At 31.4% G+C, this 21,558-nt stretch overlaps 2 pseudogenes; one reads left to right on the top strand and one right to left on the bottom strand.

Moving 5' to 3' along the window:
- The first annotated feature begins 10,497 nt into the window (after window positions 1-10,497).
- LOC107854669 lies at window positions 10,498-11,912 on the top strand (annotated as a pseudogene).
- Window positions 11,913-12,343: 431 nt separating this feature from the next.
- Window positions 12,344-15,614, bottom strand: LOC107854687 (annotated as a pseudogene).
- Between the last annotated feature and the right edge of the window lie 5,944 nt (window positions 15,615-21,558).

The raw sequence follows: 21,558 nt of genomic DNA, 5'->3' as shown, positions 1-21,558 counted from the left end.
GTGAGCAATTCTTGGACTGTTTCAAAATTATGGATAAATCCTCGACCGCCTGAAGTTGCTGAATTTATCTCCAGATTTATATAGTAGTATACTCTCTATTTCTTTTTAGTAACTTGAATAATTTGTTATATTAAATAGATTTTAACAAACTTCAACCCATACAGAATGAAAAATGTGCGTGAAGATAAATTCGAGAGGATTAGTCAAATATCCTTTCAAAATAATTCTTCTATTTCGGACGAGTTATCTTCTGGATCGCTTGAAGTTAAAACTATCAAGCAATTAATTGAGTGTATGGATGTAAGTAACACTGTTCCATTAATAATTTATATTTTGATAGATGATTTTTTTTTAAACTTTATTAGTTTTAATAAAATATAGGAAGGGAACTTCTGTGTTGTTGCGAGCATAATACATATAGACCTTGATAAAAAGTGGTCATACCTGAGTTGCAAGGACTGTAATAGAAAGGTTGAAAGATTTGGCGATAAATTTTACTGCAAAACGTGTCAAGTGCTTGAAAATTCTGTAAATCACAGGTATGATAAAAATCACACACACATTTGATTACAATTGCAACATGAAATTAAAAATTATAATAAAATGTATCTTGCAGGTATACATTATTCTTGAGAATAACAGATGACACTGACTTTATTTCTTTGTTACTTTGGGATCAACATGCATTGAAACTTATAGGAAAGACAGTCAATGAATTAATGAAAAAATCACTCAAGATAATATATATATATATATATATATTTATTTATTTATCATACCATGTCTAATAACAACATTTATTTTAGAATGTTGGTGTTGTTGGTGTGCCATCATATCCATTGGAGTTGGATTATATTTTGGATAGAGAGGTTATGTTTAAAGTGGCCGTCAAAAAAGATAACATTGACAAACATGACGAGGTTTACACTGTTCTTAAATTTAGTGATGATAAAGATCTCATCAAGCAATATCGTTCTCCACAAAGTGAAGATACATGCACTGTATGTTATATTAGTCACATAGATATTTCAGACAAATTGAAATTATTTTATTTATGTTAAAATTTATCACCTTAAAATATAAATTGTTGATATTATTAATTTTCTTTCATAGTATCCAGAGTTCAACCATGAACATCTTGCATCTGGAGATGATAAACTAACCGTGAATTCATGCACTTATTTTATTTATATATGTATGAAAGTGTCATAAATATAACTAATTTTCACTATCTTTTTAAACTGAACTTTCAGAATTCTGTAGCTGAGAACGATGTGATCTCTATTTCAAATACCCCAGCAAAGAGAAGTATATCCGAGAATGAATCATCTGTGGTAGAAGTTGATGATGATTCCAATGCACAACTTTCAAGTAGCAAGGTCAAAAGAGTCGTAAAAAAAGAGAAAATCACATGAATGAAGCTCATTGGCAGAAGACTTAAAATAAGATACATTCAATTTGATTTATATTATGGATGTTTTGATGGTGACAATTACAATTTATTCAAGTTTTCATATTGCGATATACTTTCTCTACTCAATATCAATTTATGTTTCATGCATTTGGTATTATATTATGCATAAAAGTACTGTTATGCTGATCCAACAGGAATGCACGTGTTGGCAAAAAATAATTAAATTACAGTCCAAAAATTTTCAAAGTTTTAAAGGAAAATACCTCTATGGTTTGAAATCCAGCAACTGACTAACCGCCTTTGCTGATGAGTCTTCCCTAACCCAGAGATGCCACTCAATAGAAGTGTTTTTTTAGCACCAGACATTCTGTTTTTAGACAACGTTGAATCTGTTTCACCTGAACATGTACCATGTAGAATGTAAAGTTACTCCATGTGATATTTTTAATTCAAAAAGTGTAGCCATTACGAAAGCAAGCAACATGAAAGAATACCAGTGACTTATTTAATTTTCTATTATGTCTACAATAGCTTTGGGCCCGTATTGATCTATATTTTTTCAATCCCAGAAAATCGACAAATCTCATCGTTGAATCAGAAGTAAGTGGTGAAACATCAACTATATCAGTCATCGATATGTATCTGTCTACATATCTCATTACAATGCTAAAGCATGCAAGTAAAAGGAACATACTAAATCAATGTCAAGATTCCTTAGTAGAGAATGTGGACAAAACAAAGAACTATGCTTAGACAGGGTCATTAGGATCGCAACAAGTGTTGCTACAAGGATTCAGGTTCTGAGCTGAACTTATTACTTTTTACTCTAATGAGGTGAACAATTACATCCCCTTTTTTGAGTAGTTGGGAGTTGGATGGAAGAGGCAACTTTGTACATCTGCTCTATTTAAGCCATCGAGAAACTAAAAGTCTAATGTATTAGTAAACTTAAGAGGGGGTATTAAATGTGCGTGCTTAAAGGGGTTTCACGATAAATAAGAACACATTTAAACATGATTCTATTTCTTTCAAAGTTGGCTAGTATTTTCTTAGAACGAGGATCAAGTTGTAGGTAACAGAAGTTAAAGGGTTGGAATAAAAGGTCAATAAACAAATGAATTTTTCCCTTTCCTTTACACCAGAAAATAACTTCCAACTTCGCTTATCCAAATAGATGACAATATAGTGGATCTCGACAAGAAAAAGGCAGGCAGAGATGCACAAATTGGAAGCATCTTTTAAAGACAACCTGTCAGGTTTTTATGAACAAATCCAATACATACCTATGTATTCTGTATTCTCCCTTCTCAAGGAAAAGTACATAACAGAAAGAAGCACGGATGCTATATCGTCGTGCAGAAAACTTCGGTGAGCACTGGATTGTCAAATAACCCTTCATCTCCAAAGAGTCACTGCAAACACATAATACTTTCAATTTGACTAGAAAAGGAAAATCAGAAGTAAGAAAAACCAAGATAAGAGGCATATGTTTAAGTTTGACCTGAAAAAGGATAAAATTTCATCAAGAGAAAATGTCAGCAAGATAGGGATCCTATACTCAACAGTTGTAACAACAGATCTATGCTTGATGCTACTTTTATTTCGATGAGTTCAAGACAGTACACCTGTATGAGATTCCATACTAACTGTGTAAATACATTCCTGAATATAATGAAGCTGAAAATAGTAAGCCTTGGAGTATAGAGAGGACTAGAAACTGTAATAAAGAATAATAGGGACAAAGTAGACAATCTAATCAACACAGTAGAGAATAAACTGACCAGTGTGGTCATGGTCCATGGCAGTCTATCAACGATAGTTTTATTGATCGTTCTCCCCGTGCTAAAATTGAACATCTGAATGTTAGTATTAAGGTTTAGTTCTCAATTGCTAAGATAAAGAGTGAAATAAAAGTTGTGACATATTATATATGGTGAAACAAATATATACAAGGATGCACTATCATCTAAACCTTCAGAAGATATAGTAAACAAGTGTATGGATCCACTGATAGTTTCTGCAGGCGCGGGTAATCGTTTCACTCCCAATTATCAGAAACAAACCTCGGATATGTAAGGTATAAGCTTCACCCTAGATTTTCTGTAAGCATCATCTCCTTTGAAAAAACTCTCTAGCAAAGGCGAATCCTCTAAAGGGCTATTCATCATGTAGTAGAACGCAAGGTTGTATGTTGTAAAACTTGAGACCTAAATACAAGTGAGAAACTAGCAAAATAAGCATTTGGTTAGCAGCTTTATAGGAAATGAAAGCAAATGATTATTTTATCAAGCATACTTTTGTATATTTAAAGGAAATGAAAGAATTGCTAAGCATTTGGTTAGCAGCTTTATAGTAAGAAGAATTCCAAACTACTCTTTGCTACATATTTCTGCAGAGAAATGATATTGACAAGTAGACTCACAGGTACCCTAAAAAATATGATCACTGTATTTTCATTGACAAGCAAAAGTTCGAATATCTACAAATCTCATCGTTGAATCAGAAACAAGTGGTGAAAGGTCAACTATATTGGCCTTGAAAATATATATATATACACACACACACACACACACTCAAAGTAAGCAAATTATTAGAATGAGAGAGTTTACCCTATGAAAGAGCTCTTTCATAGATCACTCTTCAAGAAATTGACAATCAGGTGATCATACATAAAGCAGTCTATTTATCTACACACCCTTTTGATCATTCCAAAGAAACACAACGAAAAAACCAACATCCAATGAAAGTTTACAAATCAAACCAGAAAAAAAAAGATTTTGAAGACACCAACAAAGCAAAGATGATAACAAAGAACTCTTCAAGAAAATGACAACCAGGTGATCATACATAAAGCAGTTTATTTATCTACACACCCGTTTTGATCATTCCAAAGAAACCCCAAAAAATCAACAACCAATAGAAGTTTACTAATCAAACTAGAATAGAAAAACAAGATTCTGCCATTAAAAGCACATTTAATGAAAGATTTAGCCCAATGTAAACACCAAAAAGGCAATCACAAGGGTCTATCATAAACGAGGGTCTTACATTGCATCACCAAAAAAAGTTATATCTATGGCTCAAATACGTAACCTCATGATCACACAACAACAAGAAAAAATTTATTTTTTTATGGAACAACCTTTTCAGAAAAATGCATAAAAAGTGATCTTTATCAAGTAAAAAACATAGAAGTTGTTTCCACGACTCGAATCCGTAACCTACTACATATAACAACAGTAACACCCATTACAAGAAAATGACAACCAGGTGATCATACATAAAGAAAAAGTCATTTTCTTGAAGAGTGATCTTTGTGCAGTAGAGTGTACCTTATGAAAGAGCTCTGAACCCAATTAATGTTGAGTTCAAGTATGACATCATCCTCGCTGTAGCAACTGAATTGTGTAGTCGCAATCCTTCCAGCTCCATAAATTCTGCAAAAAATACTAACAAACATATATCAATAATAATAATAAAAGATAAAATACACAAACAAAAGGGTGAAAGCACAAATACCCAATCAAACAACCATGCCCCAATTTCAAATCAGTCCATTCAAATATAAAAAAAAGTAAAACAAAATATAATAAATATAATATATAATATATAAATATAATAAAAATAAAGTGAAACATACAATATAAAATATAAAAAATATATATCATAATAATTTTGTTATCAACATTTGATTGAATCGAGATTTGTGTGATATATTTAGACATTAATAAAATTGATAGTAAAAATAATTTGCTGGTCACACATATATCAAATCCTTCAAAGATAGTATTTTTTAAAATAGCTTGGGGTAAAACCATCTTCTTCATTTATTTTTTTTATTTCAGCCTTGTAATTAGAGTAAATGATTTGAAAGTACAAAAGAGTTCAAAGGTAATAAACTTCAGGTTATTCTATTGTATAAATATCTTGATTAAATATGAACACTATGACTGAAAAATATAAACATAATATAAAGACTGAAAAATTATTCCTAAATAAAAACTAAAAGATAATTTACTGCATATGTATAACAAAAATAAGAGCGACTGTCTCAATTTTCTCTCAGCCATCTTCTCTCTCTACTATCAACAAACTAACTTTCATAAATACTCATATGAAATTCAGATTATGAAGCACATACATATGAAAAATTAGGCAACACAATTATCGAGACTAAATAGAAGAATTCTATGAAATAAAAATGGGCCAAATACTCAACGGATGAAATAGGTATATAAATTTTCAGAGATTAGAATCATATTAATTGAAATTTTCAAGTTGTTCCTTCTTTGTTTATCTTATTTTTAAAACAATGTCATTTTCTTTACAGAGAATATTAACCCCACATCTGACAGAGTAAATGTTATCGAACAATAGGAAAGAGTTTCTCTGCCTCTATCTGATATTTCAAATGGTTAGTTTTAATATAGATAATATTTTTTTATATCATTCTACCGATTAATATACTTACTGTAATTTAACATGTTCAGAAACAGTACCCCAATTGAGAAATAAGAGGTGTTTTCTAAGCGATGATGTCAATGAACTGAGAAAATAAAAGAATGTGTCAAGCTCAAATATATCAACTGATAGAATTTCATGTTAGAGAATATTGCAAAAGAAGTTCGATAACTCAGAATTTAGTAATGGTGTTAGAATGTTCGGAATGCAATCAGCAGATGGAGATAAAAGAAAGGGATAAGTTGTAGCTCCAATTTTATCATATCAAAAGTGTACACCGCCAACTAGCGCATCCATGAAAAGACTTGAAAAAGTTTCTTCATCACAACCTTCAGCACATTACTCAAACTCTCTTCCGCTACGTGATTTGAGCAATGGTTAATCTTTCTTTGAAGACAATTTAAATGTTTATCAAATTACAATTTATATTTATTTGAAAGAAGTATTTTTATTTGAAAATTTTAATTTCATCAATGACAGATTTTGAAAGTTGATTTTCCACAAAGCAAAAGAAGGGAAAAGGCATATTACTTAATGAGATTATAGATTTCAGGTAAGATATCCTGCCTGATTTGAATTGTGCTCCAGCTGGTGATGATACAACTTTAATCTCATCACGTTCTCACCAAATTGATTATAAAAATATCAGTAGATATTTTAACATTTTCTACCGCATGTCATTAAAAATATCTTTTATATTTTGTTAATGATAGATTCTGAAAGATGTTTTTCTCCAAACATAAGGTAGAAGAAGGTTCAAGGCATCTTAATTAATGATATCACAGATTTGAGGCAAAGTATATTGCTTGATTTGAATTGTACTCCAGCAGATGAAGGTAAAATTTTAATCTCCTCACATTTTTATCAATAGATATCTTATCATTTTCTACACACGTCATTAAAAACATCTTTTATCTTTTATTAATGGCAGAATCTAAAAGTTGTTTTTATTAATCACTCATTTTACGCTAAAATTTATTCATTATAGGTACCCAAAGTCAAGATCAACTGCCTGATTTAAATTGTGCTCCTTGTGAAGAAAGTCAAGACAATGAAGATGATTGTGAAGGTATGTATAGTGTAACTAAGTTGGTTATCAATTATTTTCAATTGATATTGATATTTAAAACAGTATCTTCGTTGCAAATAAATTGATTTACTACTATTTTTTTAGAGGATGACGTCAATTGGGGGAATGTTTGTAATGAAGGTATGCACTATTTAATAACTTATACATAAATGTGAGTAACTAATAAGAAATCATAAAAATAGTGAGTTGATATGACTTTAACTCTATATCTTCTTGATGATTGATAGAGTACTGGGATATCAGAGATGCTATCAATGAGTATGAACATTGTGGGGGATGTTTTTGGTACGAAGAAAGAATCAAGCGAACGAAAAAGTCTAAAATACCGGAGTTTTCTTTATGTTGTAATCATGGAAAGATAAAGTTGCCAAAGATAATTAAGCCTCCTCAAATTCTAAGCCAATTGATGGTTGGATCTGGTTAGACAAAACAACTATTTTTATCTTACCATCGAAGCATATTTACATTTCATATATAAATCTCCATTTCAAATTTTATGAAGATTCTAAGAGCAATCACTTTTGAGAGAATATTAGGAGTTATAATTCTATGTTCTCATTTACTTCAATGGGAGAAAAGGTTGATGTATCTCTCAAATAAAAGCCAGGGACCAAGAACATTCAGATTGTCTGGACAGAACTATCATAGAATTGGAAGTTTGTTACCTCTTGAGGGATGCATTCCAAAGTTCGCTCAATTATACATTTACGATACGGACAATGAGGTGCAGAATAGAATTCATGCCGTAAGGTTAGTATTTTCTAACTATTTATGAGTAAAAATATATAGATAATATTTTAGATGAAAAGGCATATTTGATAATTTACATTTTATAATTCTTTGCATTCGTGGTCAAGATATAAACAAACTTCATGCTGCAATTTTTAGTGATCTAAAGAAAATGCTTAATAACTACAATGTTTTAGCTAAAACATTCAGAATGGTAAGAGACAAATTTCAAGAAGATAAAAGCTCCAAAGTTAGACTCAGATTAATAGGCAAAAGAGGCACCGATGGAAGAAGATATAACTTGCCAACGGTTTCAGAGGTAGCTGCTTTGGTAGTAGGAGATTTTTAACCATCCAGAAGTGACAGAGATATTATTATTGAAAATCATTCTAGACAGTTACAAAGAATTAATGAATTAAATGTTGCAAATTTAAGCTTGCAGTATCTTTTGCTTTTTCATACGGTGAAGATGGCTACAGAGAGGACATTCCTATTACTAATGATGATGATAAAACACCCCGAGGAAGGCGATATGTTAGCTACAGAGAATATTTTTCTTATAAGATTCAAGATAGGAAGGATGAAGTTTCTATAATTCTGTCTTCGAGAAGATTGTTTCAACAATTATTGGTTGATGGTTATACAATGTTTAAATCTTTTGATTGACCTATATCCGATTTATTCAAAAACGATTGAGAGCTCATATGTATAAAGGGTTGGAAGATGCACTTTTACGAGGAGAAATTGATCCATCTTCTCAGGAAAAAAGGGTAATTCTAGGATCAAGCTTCACAGGAGGTGCACGATACATGCTTCAGAATTATCAAGATGCTATGAAAATATGCAAATGGGCTGGCTACCCTGATCTCTTCATCACATTTACTTGCAATCCAAAATGGACAGAGATCTGTAGATTTGTAGAGAGTAGGGGATTAAAACCTGAGGATTGTCCAGATATTTTATCCAGGGTTTTCAAAATAAAATTGGATTGCTTAATAAAGGATTGGCGAGACAAACAAATTTGTAAAAGAGTAAAAGCAGGTATATTCGATTCCTCACTTATAATTTGTATATACATATATTTTTCATATATTAATATATCTTTAAATATGAATTTCAACTATTTATTCATCCAATAAATTTATTTGATGCAATGATTTATACAATTGAATTTCAAAATTGAGGATTGCCTCATGCTCACATTGTACTTTTTCTTCATGAGCATAATAAATATTCCGCTGCTGTGGATTTTGATAGAATTATTTCAGCGAAAATATCAGATAAAGTGATCGATCTTCACTATTATCAAGTGGTGCAATTATTCATTATGCATGGGCCATGTGGTTTTGCTACGAATTACTCTCTTTACATACAGAATGGTAGATGTACAAAGCACTTTCCAAAGAAAACTGTACAGTCAACCACAATTGATGATGATGGTTATCCTATTTACAAAAGAAGGGAAGATGGTAGAAGTATCAACAAATATGGTATTGATTTGGACAACAGTTATGGGCTACTGCTCAATCAATTTTTAGTATTTATGTAGAGTGCTCATATAATATCAATTCCATCAATTTTTCTGAATTAGAATTGGAGATACAATACCTTCTCAAAGAAAGACTATAATTTATTTATTTTCTTATTGAGCTGGAATAGGTATGTGGTGCCACACAATTGATTCTTATTGTTAAAGTATGGTGCTCATATCAATGTTGAATGGTGCAATCAATCCAAATCTATTAAGTACTTATTAAGTACGTTAATAAGGGAAATGATTGTGTCACTGCTACTTTTTCTCCAAGTGAAAATGAGAAAAATTCATCAAATGTTGATGAAATCAACATGTATTATGATTGTCGATACATATCCTGTGAAGCTGCTTGGAGAATACTTGAATTTCCAATTCACATAGGCAACCTCCAGTAGAAAGACTAGCACTTCATCTCAAAGATGAACAAAATGTTATATTCTCCGATGATGATCCAATTGATGATGTCGCCAATAGGCCGAGTGTAAGGGAGTCAATGTCAAAATTTCCGCTTAAGTTTGTATGGAAACAGGATGCAAAGAATTGGAAGAAAAAAGAAACTTTTTCATTAGCTATCAGGAGGATCTTTTTTGTTCCACCTGAAAGTGGCGAGTTATATTATCTTAGATTACTGTTGAATGTCATTAGAGGTGCAACAAGCTATGAGGATCTCAAAAAGATCAATAATTATGACCATACCATGTTCAGAGATGCATGTTATGCACTTGGTTTACTAGATGAAGACAAAGAGTATATTGATGTCATAAAGGAAGCAAGTGACTGGGGAATGCCATCGTATCTTAGACAACTGTTTGCAATGTTGTTATTGTCTAATTCGATCTCACGACCAGAACATGTTTGACAATTTACATGGAAATTATTATCAGAAGATATCCTCCAAGAAGAAAGAGTATAGCTATCTAATTTAGGTATAAATTTATAGTTAAGAATAGCTGATATTTCACGTGTAGGTTTAATTATATTTTATGTTATTACCATTGTGATATTTTTGTTCTTTCAGAGGCAGAGATGACAGATGATGAGTTGAGAAATCATTGTTCGCAAAGGTTGAAATTTTTTTTGGAAGGTTGCAGAAAAAGTTTTCTTGATTTTTCGACTATGCCAAGAGTTGTTTACAACGAGCAACAAGTGGACAATAGAAATAGATTAATCATTGATGAATTGTGTTATAACAGGCGCTTTTTGTTGGTTGAACACCAATAGTTAGTTATGAATTTGACATCTGAACAAAAATTAGTGTATGATAAAATAATGACAGCAGTGGAGGAAGACAAAAGTGGATTATTCTTTTTATATGGTCATGGAGGAATTGGCAAGACTTTCATTTGGAAGACTTTATTGTCTTTCATACGATCTAGAGGAGATATTGTGTTAACTGTTGCATCAAGTGAAATTGCATCTCTTTTATTACTGGGAGGTCGAACAACTCATTCGATATTTGCAATTCCTCTCAATCCAACTGAAGATGCAACATGCAACATAAAGCAAGGTAGTCTTCTAGCAAATTTGATTGTCAAGACAAAGTTGATTATTTGGGATGAGGCGCCAATGATGCATAGATATTGTTTTGAAGCTCTTGATCAGATTCTCAGAGATATTCTTAGGTTTAAAAACACATCAAATTTAGATAAACCTTTTGAAGGAAAAACAATTGTTCTAGGTGGTCACTTCAGACAAATTTTGCCCGTCATAACCAAAGGAACAAGGCAAGATATTATTAATGCGACTTTAAATTCTTCAGATTTATGGAGCCACTGTAAAGTCCTAAAGCTAACAAAGAATATGAGATTGTAAGTAAATAAGTTAGGCACACATTTGAAAGAGTTAAGAAACTTTGCCAATTGGATTTTGGCTAATGGTGATGGAAACATTGGAAGCTCCATTGATGGTATTGAGACTATTCAAATCCCTGATGATCTTCTCATTAAGGATTGTATTGATCCAATATCCGCAATTGTAGAGAGTACATATCCTAATTTCTACCGATATTCCAGTGACTTAGATTACCTCCAGCAAAGAGCAATTCTTTCTCCAACTCTAGACATGGTGGAGTTGATCAATGATTTTATGGTATCACTTAATCATAATCCTGAGAAAAAATATTTGAGTTCTGATACAGTTTGTATGTCTGATCATTCTTTTACAGCATTGTAGCATGTGCACACACCGGAATTCCTAAACAGTATCTAGTGTTCTGGAATTCCAAATCACTCAATCACATTAAAGGTAGGTGTACCGGTAATGTTATTGAGAAACGTAGATCAATCATCAGAATTGTGTAATGGGACAAGGCTGATCATCACAAGACTTGAAAATTGGGTTATAGAAGCTAAGATTTATTAGGCAAAATGGCAGGTGAAAAAGTGTTTATCCCAAGAATGAGTTTGACACCATCTAATGCGAGAATACCTTTTAAGTTCCAGCGAAGACAATTTTCCATCGTTGTCTCATTTTCCATGACCATCAATAAAAGTTAAGGCCAATCATTGTCTCATGTTGGGTTATTTTTGAAGAAATCAGTGTTTACACATGGAAAATTGTACGTTGCTCTTTCACGAGTGACAAGTAGAAAGTGGTTAAAGATTTTAGCCTGTGATTATGAAGGAAAAATAACAAATGAATTCAAAAATGTAGTGTACAAAGAGGTTTTTCATAATTTAGTTTGAGAAATTAATAAATAATTTTTTCAGTTGCCTTTTGATCTTTTGTTCTCATCAAATTGGACAGTTTGCTAACAATTTTTTACAGGCTATATTAAATGAAAAACTCAAACCCATATGCCAAACTAGCTAACACAACAGAGGAGATAGCAAATGACTAAGTAATATTATATTTGTGTAGTCTGTGGAGGATAGAATTTCAAAAAAACAAAAATTTATGATCTGTTTTGAAAAGGCCAATATTGCAAACTCCATCTGTAAGTATCACTAAAATATATTTGATTCTTTTTCATAATAACAAATTTTCATTCAAATAAGAGAAGCTTATGATTATGTGTCTTGACCTTCTATTCAGAGAGACAGAATGATGATGACACAATTTTAAAATCACCAAAAGTAATAACAAAACAACATTTTAAAGGCTATAAACAAGGAACTGCAAATCAAAAATTCACTAAAGGAAAAATAAAACCCCTTAACAGGAGAAAATGACTTACATTCAAAGATGAAATGCTGAGGATAAACGCCAGCTAAATGCTTAAATAGAAGAGTTAATTCAGAGCTGAACTTGCAGCAGGAGCTGTTGATTTTCTATTCAAACCATTTGCAATATGATTTCCCATATTACGATGGTTTCTATGGAGCGTGTGTGAAGAATCCACTATAGTAATAAGCTGGAACAGAACTGGCTCTACTATTTTCTTAAGTTTCAAGGCGTTCTATTAGTTGAGATAGACCAGCAATTCCAGCATCTGCCTCACTCATAGCAGAACTAGCATCTGACATTGAAGAACTTCGAGAAAACAATCTCTCCTTCCACCCTCGTGTATTCTTTAAGATGGATTCTTTATATATGAAACACAAGACCACATATAACACACGTCAGGTTTAAGATGACAAAAAAAACACAAAATAAGTACAACTGCTTAGATTAAGAACAAATATAATTGAGTAAAGTTGTCCATACTTCATTGACAGAGAATAAATCGAGATTTCAAGGACTCTGATAATGAATGGAACTCTGATGGTCCAGCTCTCCCTTGGCTTGGTGTCAAAGATGAACTGGAAGGACTTCTAAAAAGACGAAAAAGCCAAAAACAAATGAAAGCTGATTTGAAAACTGCATGTGTTAACCAATCCAACCTATCATAAACCAATTTAATATAAACCTAGGTGTATGCATAAAATTGAAAGGATATCGAAAATCATCACTACCTATCACCAATAGATATTCCTTGTGCTGTGGCTGGTAAAGCAGAAAGTTGATTACTTTGAACTGATGAAGGATGAGGCATCTATCGTGGTGATTCATTGCTATGGGAGCTAATGGGAAGAGAGGAATCAACTATTGCGGCTGCATCAAAATCTAAATTTGATCCGGTAGGACAAGGTGGAACAGAAGTGGTAGGAGATGAATTACATGAGTTGGAAACACTAAAAAAATGTGGAATGTTCATTGGTTGATGAGCTATTCCTTGAGCCGTCCATTTGACCCATATGGTGAGCCCTTACCATTGAAGTTACAACAACCAAATGCTGAAGAATGCTCTCTTCAAGTTCAGGATCATCAATATCCACAAGTAACTGCAGTACAATGAAAGAAGAAATAGAAAGAGGTAAATATAACATGGCCTGACCCATCACGCCCAACATATTGTTCTGCACCTAATTGTTGACATGGCCTGAGTTGTTAATTGCACCGCGTGGCCTAGATTGAGACGTATCCTTACTTTGAATCAAAGATAAATATGACTGAAGAATGAAGAACTGAACAAGTCATTTAAGAAAGCTAACTAATAAAAACTTCTAATATTCTGCTAGAGCATGCAACATATTTGATAGACATAGAATATATTAAGAGGAAAGAAAACCTCAGTACACAACTCAAGACAACATAGTGCACCATATTTTGGGGAAAAAATACAACAACAACAACATATTCAGTGTATTCCCACAAAGTGAGATCGAAAAGAGTGGGGAGTAAAAGCGACAAAGAATCGGCTAACACAACAGAGGAGATATCAAATGACTAACAACATTACAAAGGTAACATTTTCCCCTCCTTTCTCTCTCCATCTTTTTCATGGTTATTACCTTGAACTCTTTTAGCATGACACAAAGTAGCACTTTGATAGAGTAAAAGATTCAAGGTAATAATCAAAACTCTCTATTTACCTGATAAATATTTTCAGTTAAGCGGGTAACTGTCAAATATTATTAACTCTTTATTTTCCTCTTTGTTTTACTACTAGCTTTCCAGTCAATAGAAGTAAAAATAATTCTCAATTGTTCAGAGAGAAGCTTAAGGTCTCTCTATGGAGATTACAATTTTTGAGTCCACTCACCATTATGGGGTCCTTGAATTCAAATGTACAAACTTCAGATCAGGTGAACCTGTGGGAAGTTTTTTGGTTTTAATGAACTTAAATGACTTCAACAGACATCCTGTTGCACAAGCGTTAGAGAAACATCGAACACACCTTTAACAGGACGAATGGCAAATTAGTTAAGTGCATATATCCGACATTCATTTAAGAAAATGAAACCAACTCATGCGATAAACGGATCAACATTAATACTAACAGAACACTTAATGGAAGGATGTTTTTGAATAACTTTTGAAAACTTGGAGGATGTTTTCATTTAACTGAAATGACATAAGGATGTGGTGAAAACTTGAGTGAAACAATAAGGATGATATTCGTCAAAAATTCTGCTTTGATGCATAGAAACCTCATCAAAATTGGCTAGCTCTCTGGGAAAGATGTTATTAGTCGGTGAATTTAGTGTCTGCATTAAGTAACTGGTAACCAATTCTTATTCTGTAACAACTATGATACCGACATTTCACGAAAAAGAAAAGGAAACAACTATAAAATAAGCTATTAGTTGTTTGTCACTACATACAATCTCATAGTGGTTTTTCCATTTCCTTTCAGAAAAAATAAATACTATAAATTCTGAAAAGCTGCTGATGAATCAAACAAATAATACAACAGTTCACTCTATACAGAAACAACAATAAGGAAGACAACAAAGAACCATGTTAGGATAATGTCTATATTATATTGGCAACTATGTACCAGAATAGGGAGATATCTCAACACGTATGCAAGGGATGAAATAGGATGATCAATAATTCAAAATTGGGGTTTATAGAGATTAGATAGTACCTGTATTATACATAAATATATGAATACGAAGATCTGCACCTGGTGAGAGCTTAAGGTGTCGAATGATTGCATATTCAAATATTGGTTCACTGTAATCAAAATGTAAGCTCCGATTTTGAGTTGGGGTAAGACTGTAGCACAAGTTTAAGAAATAAGTTCATCAATTTCTTTGAATTTTCTTGGACTAAGTGGTGGTATTAGCTTCAATAGAATTTCAATCCACTAATTTGAGACAAAATTAAAGAAAGAAATGAAACTTAACTGTCTAATTGGAAGTATATCTCATGCAGCACAACAATGGTCACAATACTTTGTGTTGAACCGGTTTCAAGCGGACAAAGAAATCAGCTCCATTTCACCATTGAAACGCATGTGGAGAAGGTGAATGGACAACAACTATGTTCAGAAAAGTTCTACAAACTATTGTATTTCTGAAATGGTGAAAGGTTACCTAGCAAGACGAGATAGTCGACGACGATGGAGGATAGATCTGAAGATCGGAGATGTGAACAGTGACTAAACTTTCCACTTTCCGTTTTAGCTTAGACCCAAGCAAAATTATGATTAATTAAGTCCATTGACTCTTGAAAAGACTTGAAAACAGCTAAATATTCAAATATATTATTTTTCTAAATATTAAATTCATAGAGAAAGACATACATATTCTCTATGGTAGGCACGTTTTTTCATTAAAATTTCCTTTCTTATTTTTGACTTATTATGCATTGAATTCAAATAGGGGAATTAATTAGTAGTAGTTAATTACTATATGGTTTATTTACTATTAGGTATTTGGCTTTTTAATTAAAAAAATTAGATTGGGATGATTAATTAGTTGGAAAATAATGTATCATACCAGCAAGATGATAAGGGACAGGAAAACATTCAAGCTCAATTGTTTACATGTAATATATATACAGCAGTGTGTATCAATGAAATTGCATGTATTACTAAGCTTTTACAGTAATCAGTTCCTAGCATCAAGAAGGTGTAGATGAACAAGATGGAACTGCAAAAATCTGAGATGGAGGCGACTAGCTGACTACGTGCGACATTAACACTTCAGAGTTTTTCAAATCTATCAAAACTTTGCAATTCAAGAAAAAGAAGATGGGGTCAATTCAGATCCAGAAAAGTTGAAGGGACAAAATGAGAAGATATCATACTTAGCTGTTATACAACATTTCAGTAGATCAGGGTGCTCTTAGTTGTAAAACAACCCTCAATTTGTTGCAAAAATTGGAGAATGAAGCTACGGAGAGGAAAGTATCAAGATTTAGATGAAATCCGAAATGAAAGACTAAACTTTCGAAGGGAATTCATTCATTACCTCTGTAAGCTAAAAGAAACAAAAAGGATTTGCAAGATCGATCAGCGAGGAAGGATTTGAAAAGGCTCAGCAACAGAAGGAATTGGAACAGTAATGTCAACGGTAGAGGAGCTGAAATGTGGTTTAGGAAACTTATGTTTTGTTCTTTTTTGGAAATCCTACTCTTTCTAAATGTTATTTTTGATTTTGGGTTGGGCCGGGTATGGGAATAATGTTCAGTGTTGTTTTCTTGTAAGATGGGTTGGTCCATCATGTGATTATTATTATTAATAAAATGCAAAATTAAACCAAAAAAAAAATGTATCTATATTTCAAACCTCTAGAAGCATTTGCTATTCATTTTTCAGCATGCTTTCAAAAGAAAATTCAACTAGAACGAAGTTAATTTTTTTTGTTTTTGGTTTTGCAAAGTAAACTAAAATCAATATTTGTAAATTTAGAATAAAGTTATATATATATATATATATCAATACTGTTTTAAAAAAGAATAATGATAGCTATAAACACATGATAAATGAATAAATACTTATCAACCTTCGTTGTGTGTATACATGAAAAATCTGAGTATAAAAGGTACATATCTTAAGCCCAAATTTAGTTGATGTGCATTCAGAGGGAGATATAGAGGGTTGATTATGAATTTACGTAAACTCGATGACTTTTATCCAAACTCTATATATATTAAAAAATCCATTAAATATCTATAAATTCAATTATTATTATAGTTATAAAATTTGATAAACTTCAAATCAATACTTTTTACCTAAAAAAAGGAGGGTGTAAAAGGTGTTTAAAATTAAAATATGATGATCATAAAGTGATCAAGGTGTGCATTAGCTTTTTTTATTTTGTATTTTCTTGACGTGAATGGTTGTGGGATATAATGAAAATCAAATTATTTTTGTTTTTTGTTTGTTTGTTTTAGATAATGATCAAACCAAAATCAAATTGCAACTTTTTTCAGAAGTTTCACATTCTAATTATAGAGGATTTTTTTCCAATCTGAATTATCATCATATATGGTTATTTTGCCTGAATTATCAATCTTGATGTATTTAAACACACCTAATTGAGTAGATAAATGATGATAGTTCAAATAAAAAAGTCAATGGCAGATAACTTTTGACTTCTAAGATTTGTCTTTTTAGATTATTTGGGCTTGAGTCGTTGTCGGATCCAACTTTTCTTCATTTTGTTTTTAATAATTAATAAATGTCCCAAATGGCCACCTTTTTATTTAAAAACAAAAAAGTGACGTAATTAAAAAATTTAAACAGTTTATTACTTCAAATGAATAAGTTACTATTTTTTTAATGACATTCGTAAAAAAAATATACCGCGCATCGCACGGATACTTATACTAATTAACATTAACATTTCTACGTACATAGCAATAAATAGTTATAAGCAAAGACGGGAGTCGAAATTTGAAGTGACAGAATCAGAAATTTTATAAAGAAGTTTAAAATATGAGGATGTACACTCATGGAGAAATCAAAAGTGATTAAAAATAATTAATAATACATAAAACGTGTAATTTTCTATGTATAAAAAGAGATTCGAATAAACGCATCCATTCTACCTACTCCAGCCCATGTGAAAGAGGAAAGAGGAAACAGGGCTTGGCAGACGAAAGTCCGAGAATAGAGGTGGGTGAACAAGCTAAGCTAATATGAGATATTAAATATTGTCCAAGAGTTGGATTTAGATATTAAACAAAATTCAATATTTCACTAATGTGAATATATGCATGTGAAAAATGAAGGATATAAATTTTACTTATCATATTTATAAATGTTTAATACTGAACTTTAATATCATTATTATATTAATTTAAAATTAATATATAAATTCATAAACTTCAAATTTTAAATAAACATTACAAATATATGAAAAGTGAGATTCAACAACCAGTGAAAGAAAAAAAAGTTCAAATATTCTGCACAACAATTAAAATAAAACATTCTCCTCATAGCTTTATTCTTTATAAATATACACATGTACAAGAAGAAGAGATAATATACTTATAAACAAAAAAACAGAGAAGAAATTATACATCCGTATGAGCTTGCTTCTAAAGCCCAAAACATTATAAATAAATTAAAGATTCTTTTAATAGAATATTTTCACCTCTGAACACAACAACAGACAGCACTACCTTTACCAAAACGATGATCAGGTATACAGAGTGCCACAAAATAATCCATACGCTTGCATGGTTTGGCACAATCATGATTAACTTTGCATGGAATATATATGTATTTTCCACATACCTCCTGGTGCACATATACACCATTCACATGGTTATAATTATCTACATTCAAAAATAAAAAAAGGAGTTAAGCAGAAGAAAAAAGGATTTAGATGTTCACAGCAAAGAAAGTTATACAGATAATTACAATAACATATCCTTAATACCTTTGATTTGAAAAAGAAGAAGAGAAACCAGAACAAATAGAGCAATTCTGAATAAAGTCATTCTCTTTTCTTTTCTATATGATTATATTCAATATGGATAGTCTTAATTCTAAGATTAAAAGAGTACTCTTTAAAAATAAGTGTTTTTCTGCTGATGCATTGTAATTTGCACACAATTTATAGGGAGTTCAGTATGAGTTTTCAAGGTATAATTAATTATTTCTAATATTTTTCTATATACACCAATACTATATATGTGCGTCTCTTATAAAGAAAAACATATAATGAATAGAGTCAAATTAAAATGTAGCCAAAGATGAATTTAAATGATCATATTAAGATTTATTATACTCGTCTCAATTTATACTGCGCTTTTGGGTTTTTCAAATAACTCTATCTTTGTTAGTAATTTTTGCATGTCCTTTAAATATTTTTGATTGTCAATTGTTGTGATTTACAATATCTTTGACTTAGTTTTCAAATATATAAATTTTATTTCAAAAAGTATGAAAATTTCGTGTCCAAATTTATGGTTAAACTTGAACTGCTTTACTCCTAAAAAAAATGAAAAGTGTCACATAAATTGAGACGGATAGAATATGAACAATAAGTTTGATACCTATCTAAAATATTGCAAAAATTTACATATTTATGTAATTTTGGATATGATAAAGATTATGACTTTGACACGTCTCTTAAGCCAATAAAACTATTTCCTTTTTTATCTCCTTAAAATTTTATTGTTTTAATCTTTGTTATTTGTTATTTTCGTTTCAATTAGAAAAATCTCTATTAAATAAATAACCATTTGCCTCAAAAAGCATTTATTTATTTTTAATCAAAAGTTGGCCTTGGGCCTCTTATTAACCAAAATGTTTCAGTCCACATAAGGCCCAACAGCCCAATCCACAAAGACAAAAAAAATCAGTTGTATCTCTAAGGAAAAAAAAAAATCCAAAAAGAAATTGGAATAGACTAGACTAGGAAAGTGAAGAGCCCTCAAAAAGCATTCAAATATCGCGTAATACTCAATAATGTATTTCGCCGTTTGCCTCTAATGATGGGAGTAATGGTTATTAATGTTTTTCAAATTCAAGCAAGAATCATTTGGACTCTGTTAATTAATAATACATAAAATGAAGAAGTTCTATTAATCGTTATAAAGGTGGGAACGTGGATACTCATTCTAAATAAAAGAAATACTAAATGTCATATCCAAATAGTAATTAATTATCTGTATAATCATAATACTTATACTATTAAAACCAAATCAATGCTCTTAAAAATTAAATTCATACCATAATTGTAGCATTAACATCTCAAGGTACATAGTAAATAGTTATAAGCGAAAACGGAGTCGAAATTTGAAATTTATAGATTCGAATTCTAGTTCTTTCAGATTACTAGCTATTAGATTCCATATTTGCAGTATGTACATATTTAATGAATTTATTTATTTAAATATATGATTTGGATCAGAATTATTTGTTATTAGTTTTATACTATTAGTAGTAACTATAGTTATTTGTTAAAATAGTATTAAATTAATTATATTTAAATAATGCTATAGCAAAATTGTCATTATTATTGCTTTTTTAGGGCGTCCAAGTAAACTAGTGGACAAGTAAAATGTATGGAGGAGTATAAAACTAAAATGGAGTTGGAAATTTGATGTTACTGTTAAATTCGTAGTATAGTTCTGGGCGACCCGAGTTCGAACTCCGACAAAGTCGTTTTTTATTCTTTTTGTTGTTTTAAAAGCTTTTTCATTTTTCATTGATTGCCTTTTCTCCTGTTCTTCCTACTAGCTTCCATCTTTCTTTTTTCTTCCTTTTTGTCTAATGAAAACATTAACATAAACATAGAACTGTGCTTGCAAGAAGTTGTTTTACATCAAATATTTCAAGTTATTAGCATAGTAAGTTATTAGCATAGTAACTTAAATTACCCCATGAAGCCAAACCTACATTGTCTTAGCTAACTTAGTTTCTACATGCATAACAATATTCTTTAAAGTATGTTTGGCGTGGAGGTCAAGCAGATATATTAATTTCACCAAACAGATGAATTTTAACATGGGAATTCTGTTGGGTTCATAGTATATGAAAGAAGTGTGAATGAAAAAATAGAGAGTAAAATAGTGGAGGGAAGGAAACACTAAAATGGAAAGTGTACTCCCAAATTAGAAAGTTTACTTTCCTCCACATTGGTGGAAGAAGAGAACTTGGAAGTGTTTATAATCAAGAACACTTACTCCACATGGTAAGTGAGACAAGAAATAAGAGATGTCTTGCGCCGCCGCTGTCGTCGCTCGCTCGGCTCGGCTTCGGATTTGGATCCATCGATGAGATCTATCTTTTTGGACAAAATTTATTTGAGATCCGAACATACCAAAGGAAAAAACGCAGGAAAAATTTTTTGATACTCCATTTATATAATATGCATGCAGTAACAGTTGCAATGTTTCGAATAGAACTGATGTTTTAGTTGCACTGTTTCAAGTGAACTGATGCACTGCTTCATGAACTGATGCATGCTTTAGAAGGATGCAATCCTTCAACGAAGTAACACACTATTTCACGAAATGAGATGACTGTTCAAGAAAAGATGCACTCTTTGATGAGCAGATATGAATTTTTTGAAAGAGGTTCAACCTTTAAAGTGAACCATTGCCTCTTTTCGGAAGAGGCATGTTGTGACTATATAAACCTGCTTTTATTCACAGGTTTAG

The sequence above is a fragment of the Capsicum annuum genome, chromosome 2 (genome assembly GCF_002878395.1).
Source record: "Capsicum annuum cultivar UCD-10X-F1 chromosome 2, UCD10Xv1.1, whole genome shotgun sequence".
Taxonomy (NCBI): Eukaryota; Viridiplantae; Streptophyta; class Magnoliopsida; order Solanales; family Solanaceae; genus Capsicum; species Capsicum annuum.
The sequence above is the reverse complement of the archived record's forward strand: the minus strand, read 5'-3'. Positions and strand labels throughout refer to the sequence as shown.